Here is a 7,203-nt window from a genome sequence, read left to right as displayed (position 1 = left end):
AGCCAGAGGTGGGGGGCAATACAAAACACCGAAGTCCTAACCCAATTTGGTTCTTGAGTGACAGAATTCTCAAGCAAGTATGCCCCCACGTTGTAGGATTTGAGCTTTGAAACCAAGCAGGGGGTGGGGGGTGGCAGTGTTTTGTTTGGGGTCATCTTCTTCAGCTTCTTTTCCATCACAATTTTTAAGTAGGGAATCAGAGTATCTGAGAAGCTCTGTAAAGCAGCTTGTTCCGCATTTGAGCACCCCTAATCATTTAAAACGTATTCCCTCGGTTGAGCAAAACTCAGCTTTGCACAAACCTTTTCGAATTCCTCTCTCACATGACCGACTCCTACCATATTTGTCATATCACCCCAAGCCTTCTGTCTTCCAGGCTAAATAGTTTACTTAAAGCATGCTTAATGGGACACGGTTTCCAGATCTTTGCCAATCTGGTTGTCTTCTAAGCAGATCCTGCAGCTCAATTAAGTCTGACTTCTGTTCCTTGAATGCACTCCTATTATTTGCCTGATTCTGTGCTTACACAACTGACTTTTATTTTAACCTAGATGCTGGGGTTTACATGCCTTTCCAAGAACCATCGCCTTGTTTACTTTTTATTTCAGTGTATCCCTTGGAATTTTTTTTTTAGATCTTGAGTCTTTCAAGTAAAACATATTCTCTTTATCACTGTTCCTCAAACCTTTTTTTCATAATCACATCTCTAAAGAATCTTTCAAGACATTATTTTCTTAATATTTTCCCATGGGATTTTCATAGCACAGATATGCTGTACATGTGTTTATGTACTTACTTTATGTATATCTGTGCTCTATATATAAAAATTTTTTTCACTCCCCAAGAAGGAATTTTTGTCCTCTTGTGGGCATTATCACCCCCACTGCGAGTACACACCCTATAGCACTAAGAATCTTTTATCAACATATTTGATCAACCACTAATACAATTACTGAATGAGGTTGGGTCCAGGACAGAACACTGCACCTTGGCCTCTTCCCCTTCTTAACAAGCACTTTTAGTAAGATTGTCCAGACTTCAAGCAGCCCACATTGCTTCCCCTCCCACCCAACTCCTATTTTCCCATATTCTTCATGAGGATATCATAAGACTTTCTCAAATGTCTCACTGAAATTCAAATACATTACGTTACAATATGCCCTTCGTCTACCCTTTTAGATAACCATTCAAAAAAGGAAATGGGTTTAGTGAAGCATGACTTGCTTTTAGTGAGTTCATGCTTACCCCTGGTGATTTCCGCTCCCTTTCTAAAGCCTTAAAAAGTCACCTGCTTAATAGTGCATTCTATACTTGCGCCAAAGACCAATGCCATGCTCACTGATCTGCAGTTTCCAGGATCTACATCTTGAGCCCTGAAGCACTGCTCCCCTCTTCGCTGAAAATCGGAAACTTTGCCTGCCCCTTTGCATCTCTCACCTCTTCCCTTTGCCATAATTTCTCAAAGGTTAGTAAGACTGGCTCTGTGATCACATCTGCACATTCTCTCAGTAGCCTCGGATGTAATTTGTCTGGGCCTGGAAACTTGAACTCATTGAAGGCAGCTAAGTACTCCCTTATTATCTCCTCATCTATCTCGGCTGTAATTCTCTTTCCAGTTCAAAGATCATGCTCCTGGATGGAGAGGTTAAGTAACTTGCCCACAGTCGCACACCTAGTAAATTGGCTGAGCTGGAATTTAAATCCTGCTCTGTCTGATTCTAAAGTCTGGCTCTTAACCAGCATGCTACAAATGAGGACCAAATGAGTGGTGTGGCCCATGGGTGTTATATGTGTTCCAAAGTGGGGAGAGCTCTTCTAGCAAGCCTGTCCTCAGCACAAGCTTAGGAAAAGAGGTGAGATTTGAGCAGGATCTTGAAGAATGAGTAGGATTTGAATAGGAAGAAGGGAGTGATGCATGCATTTGTGGTAGGATGAGAAGTGGAAATTGAGGAGAGCATCCCAGGCAGGGGAAATAATAAAGAATAGTTACCTAGGGTCTTGTATCATAGTGCACTTGGTTGATCGTTATAAACAGTAAGAGACCACAAAAGGTCTTTCCCTGAGTAAATAGCCGTTCCTTCAAGCTCTGTGCTTACTAGTTGTGTACCCTTGGGCAAGGCCCAGTCCCCCTGAGCCTTGCTTTCCTGCTCCAGAAAATAGGAATAATGGTAGGCCTACTTCAGAGGGTTGTCGTGAAGATCCCATCAGCTAGTTAACATGTGTAAAGTACTTAGAATACTGCCTGGTGTATAGTTAAGACTCAAGGAATACTTAATGCTGTTATTATTATTATTATTATTTTCATTATCATTATTACTGAGGTTCATTTTTCATCAACTGAGCTCCTACTGTGTGCTGGATAGGATGTTAGGTCCTGGAACATAATGATGAACAATAAGAAACATGATCTCAGCCCTCAGTGAGTTAGAAGTCCGCCATCTGTAGACATCGTGAAAGTTTTCTGTTTGTGCTATTTTGCGGGCGGGGGGGGGGTTCCTATTCTGGGTAAAGTGGTACATTTTACTTCTTCAGAAGTTTTGACCTCCTTCAAAAGTTTGTGGGGACAGTGATAAGAAGCCTTTGATCCATGAGCCCAGGATTTGTGGAACAAGCTGCTGGCTACTCTCTCCAAAATGCTATAGATTCTGACTAATTCCATCTCAGTGTTCACACAAGTCTTGGGTTCTGCCTTTTTGCATCCTCCGACCACATTCCCAGCCCAATAATTTCTCTCGTCTTGAGCATTTTCCAACCCTAGATTGTAAAATTGGGTTCCATTGAGGGGAAAAGTCAGTGGCACCCAGTGTGTGTGTGTATGTAGTAGTGGAGGGTAGGGGGTGAGGAGGTGGGTGCTGCCCATTAGTGTGGCATAGGGCAGCAGTACAGGGCAGCACCATTTGTTTTTGGCCAGCTAACTGCAGCCCTTGCCTATTCTGACATTACAATCCCCCAAGGCCAGTGAGAGTGTGAACAGAAGCCACGGAAGTGGATGGATCAGCAGCTTCCAAACCAAATAGCCTTGGGCCAGTGTGGGGTGGAGTTCAACCAAGACTTTGGGGGGGGCGGGTAAATTGGACATCTTCCCTGTTGGCCTGGTAAACACAAAAATATGTTTCACTGGGCTGTCGGCAGAACTTCCTTTAATTAAAGGAAGCAACTCATTTGCCTTGTCAACTAAAAGGCTCTAGTTTCTCAATATTAGTCAAAGGAAACCTCTGTCCCTAAATAAATGATTTCAGTGGTTCCTAATCTCTGACTATATCAAATCTATACTCGTCTGCTTGGTCCCCGAGGCCCTTCCTCCACCGAGGGACATCATTTTAGCCATTTACCATGATTAGTTTCACCACTACTCCTTGGCGCTGGTCTAGTTGGCCTCTGTGCTCCATTTCCTAGGGCTGGACAAAATTTTCAGGAACGCAACCACAACTGGTTGGTGCTGGGATAGGAAAGTTGGGGCGGGGGATGTTTGGCTTGGGATGATGCTTTGGATATAGACACCATCCAAGACTTAAGCCCCCAGAGAACTGAGCATTGGGTACCAAAGTGAGAGTAGACAAGGTTTCGGACAGGAGGCAAGGCAAGGGGTCAGGAACTGAGGTGATCCAGAACTCACAAACCGGGGAGCATTGTACAAGGTGAATGGAGCCAAATAATGCAAGGCAAAGGCTGAAAGCCAAGCCAGAGATCAGCTACTCAGTCTAAAGGGGTGTTGGATGCCTGGAATGATTCAATTCTACACCCATGTTTTTACTCAAAATGTCTCCCAAATCGAGGGACTATCTTTTCCAGCCCCTCCATCCATCCAAGTCTTGCTTATCCTTTGATTCTCCAGCCCCTACTTTCTCTGTGACACCTCCTTCCTCCCTCATGGACTGGTCTGCAACCACCAAACAATCATCTCATTTGAGTCCTATCACACAGGACTCTAGTTGATCACTAGCCAATTGTTTCATGTGTACACTTAAGTTTTCTCAAATTGCGAACTCCTTGAGGGCAGCCACTGCCTTTTGCACACTTGCTGGTGTAAAACACAGTGCGGGAAACACTTGTCAGTGGATTCCAGAGACGTTCCGAATGGAAGTCAGTCACAACTTACCAAGAGACCCCGAGCTGGATCTATCCCACACTCACACAAAGTGCTTAGAGAATCAAGCAGAACTGTCTTCTGGGATTTCAAAACTTGAGACACAGGGGAGGTCTGAAGGAAATGATAGTATCTCTTTGTCAGAGCTACACATCCATAAACAGCCTTTTAAGTGCTGGGAAGGCTTATAGAATTAGAACAAAAAGGGCAGAGGCAGCCTTGAACTGTCACTGAGCCTGAGAGTGAAGTAAAAGATTGAGAGGGGGTTGGAAACAAACAACGATGAAGCATTTCCAACATGGGGGAAAGGAATCTTTTTCAATCCCAGGAAAATGTCATTCATCTGGCCTCCGCTAATTTAGGATTTTTGAAAAAAAAAATTGAACTAAGGGAGGCTGTAGCTTGTTATAGGCAGATCTTGAAAGAAAAGAGCTGCTAAACTAATTAAGCCCTCCTCGATGTTGGAAGAGGGAGTGGGGGATGGGACAAAGTCTTGTTTGACTTAGTTAAAAAGAGTTTTCCCAGTTCCCTCCGAGAGCTCTTTAGAAGTCTCATTAAGCTAATTATAAGTCCCAGCTGTATAGTCTTTCTTGTCCTCTTTTTCCCTTGTTGTAAATAAAAGTTTTTAAGTATTAAAACTGCATTTAGAAAAACAACCATTTTGACTTCTCCCTATTATAGAACCATTCCCCCTCCTCAACTGGTGCCAAAGAAGAAGGGACTGAGAGCTTTCATGGGCTATCTCATTTAATCTTCACAAAAGCAAAAGATTGTTCTTCCAGGATAGTGGAGGTAAGGGAGATGCTGGGTGGAGCACGGGGTGATGGTGGGGGGCTGTTAAGTATCCAGCCTCAAGCCACACAGGAAGGAAATAACGGATCCCTGTTTTGTTGTTTGGTTTTGTTTGGTTTTGCAACAACAGTTCTTCCAACCGTAAAGTCCTCCAGCTTTCTCTTGGATGGTGTTGCCTCTCAAATTGTAAAGAACCATTGACTGATAGGGGCTGTGAAGAATTTTCTTAAATATCTTGCCTTGTTAACTCATTTAAATGACCATGGATTCGTGGGAAGAACACAAGTAGCCAAAACAGGTGATTTTGTGATAGGAAGACCTGCAACCAGCCCAGATGCCCTAAGTTCAGAAATGGAGACCAGACTGATGTGGGTCACGGGTAGGAAAGAGGGGTCGCAGGAGGGAGGTGGGTGTGAAAAGCCCCTACCACAAAGTCTCCTCGAGGCGACAGTACTGTTCATAATCTTGACCGTGATGGTGGCTGCATGAACCTACACACCGATGAGCATGAGTAAAACAGGAAGTCTGAATAAGATGGGTGGGTTGGATCCACATCAATATCCCAGTTGGGCTATACTAGAATTTTGCAAAATGTTCCTTTTGGGGAAAACCGGGCAGTGATCAACAGGATGTCTCTATACTACTTCTTACAATTACAGGAGAATCAACAATGATCTCAAATATTTCAATATAAAAAAGAAGTATGTATAGCGGGAATGTTGGTAGGCCCATCAAATATATTCTCTCTAATCACACAGGAACTGCTTTGGAAATGAAGTTGCAGAGACCCCGGGAGATCAGAAAAGTGCTGCTAAGATTTGGAGGTGGTGAGACTCTCAGCTCAGGGAGAAAGTTCACACAGGTCGCTGAGCCTGACCAAGTGCAAAAGAGTGGGAGTGTGGTGTGAAATTTGAAGAAATAGATCTCACGCTTGGAGGCCTTTCATTCAAGGCCATAACTTTGCAGGTTCCTCCGCTCTTTTCTGGGAGACTGAATCCTGCTCCCAGAGATCTGCCAACAAAGGACCTCAGCTAGAAATTGCCACATAATTTGTGAAAATGAAGGGCCTCTTGTTCAAAACCTACAAGGAATTTTGAGGCAGTGACTGCAAAACATGCAACCAGGCACTGGGCCTCCCTCAGCTGGGGTGTCCGTGTCCTGGCCCCAGGAAACATTGCTGCTAAATCTTCACACTTTCAACATCTAGAAAATTCAGACAACACCCCCTTCTGCCACCTTACTGCTGGCCTGGACTGACAGAGATGACTGAGGCTCAAGTGGCCTTTGGGGACTAATTCATTATAAAGTCACAGAACTGCACACTTGGAAAATCCCCACTGATTTGGTTGGTTGCCTTGCTGTGGCTTAGACTAGATAGAGCAAGGGAGTCCAGAAGCAGAAGGTGGGTTGGAAAGCCCTGGGTGCCAGCAGCCCCAGGGAGGCCAGCCAGTGAGAAGCAGGTCAGGCTGGTGGCTGTCCCCATGTGTGCGGTGAAGGGAATGCTCAACTATGGCCTGGAGGCCTGGGTGCAAACACCAGATCTGCTATTCTTGGAGCAATGAATGAACCTCTAGGTGTGTCTGTTTCCTCATCTATAAAATGGACCTCGAAGCAGTAGTACTTATCTCACTGAATTGTGAGCACCAGATGAAATTGTGGCTGTGAACACACTCTGAAAGCTCTTTTGAGTTCCAGAAGTGTAAGGCATGATCATGACACACACAGCCCAAAGTTTCTCCTACCTGGTGGTGACTGAATTGATCTAATGACCCAAATAAGAAATAAGGGTAAAATTCATGCCCCAGGGACATCTGGGTGGCTCAGTCGGTTAAGCATCTGCCTTCCGTTCAGATCATGATCCCAGGGTCCCAGGATAGAATCCTGTGTCAGGCTTGTCACTCAGCAGGGAGCCTGCTTCTCCGTCTGCCTGCCACTCCCCTGCTTGTATTTGCACTCTCTCTTTCTGACAAATAAATAAACAAAATCTTTAAAACTCATGCCTCAGACCTCCAATTCTGGCCAAGATAGAGAAGTCCCATTATTCCCTCCCAGATCCTCCCTCCTACAACTAATAAACCCTAGACTTGACACAATAAACAGTCATAGAAAGACTGAAAGGCGGGAAGAAGGCAGACAAGCTAAGCACCTTGGCATCTGAGGAACAACATTGCCTGTGTTCTCTGGGTTCTCTTAGTATCTCACTGCAGAAACCCACAACCCAGAACATCCAACAGGAACAGACAAAAAAAAGTTTCAAGGAAGCCCGTTCCCCCTAGCCAAAGAACTAAGAAAATGGTCACCTAACAATAGAACACATTTGGGGG

This window comes from Neovison vison, chromosome X (assembly GCF_020171115.1).
Source record: "Neovison vison isolate M4711 chromosome X, ASM_NN_V1, whole genome shotgun sequence".
NCBI lineage: Eukaryota > Metazoa > Chordata > Mammalia > Carnivora > Mustelidae > Neogale > Neogale vison.
Note: the sequence above shows the minus strand (reverse complement) of the source record.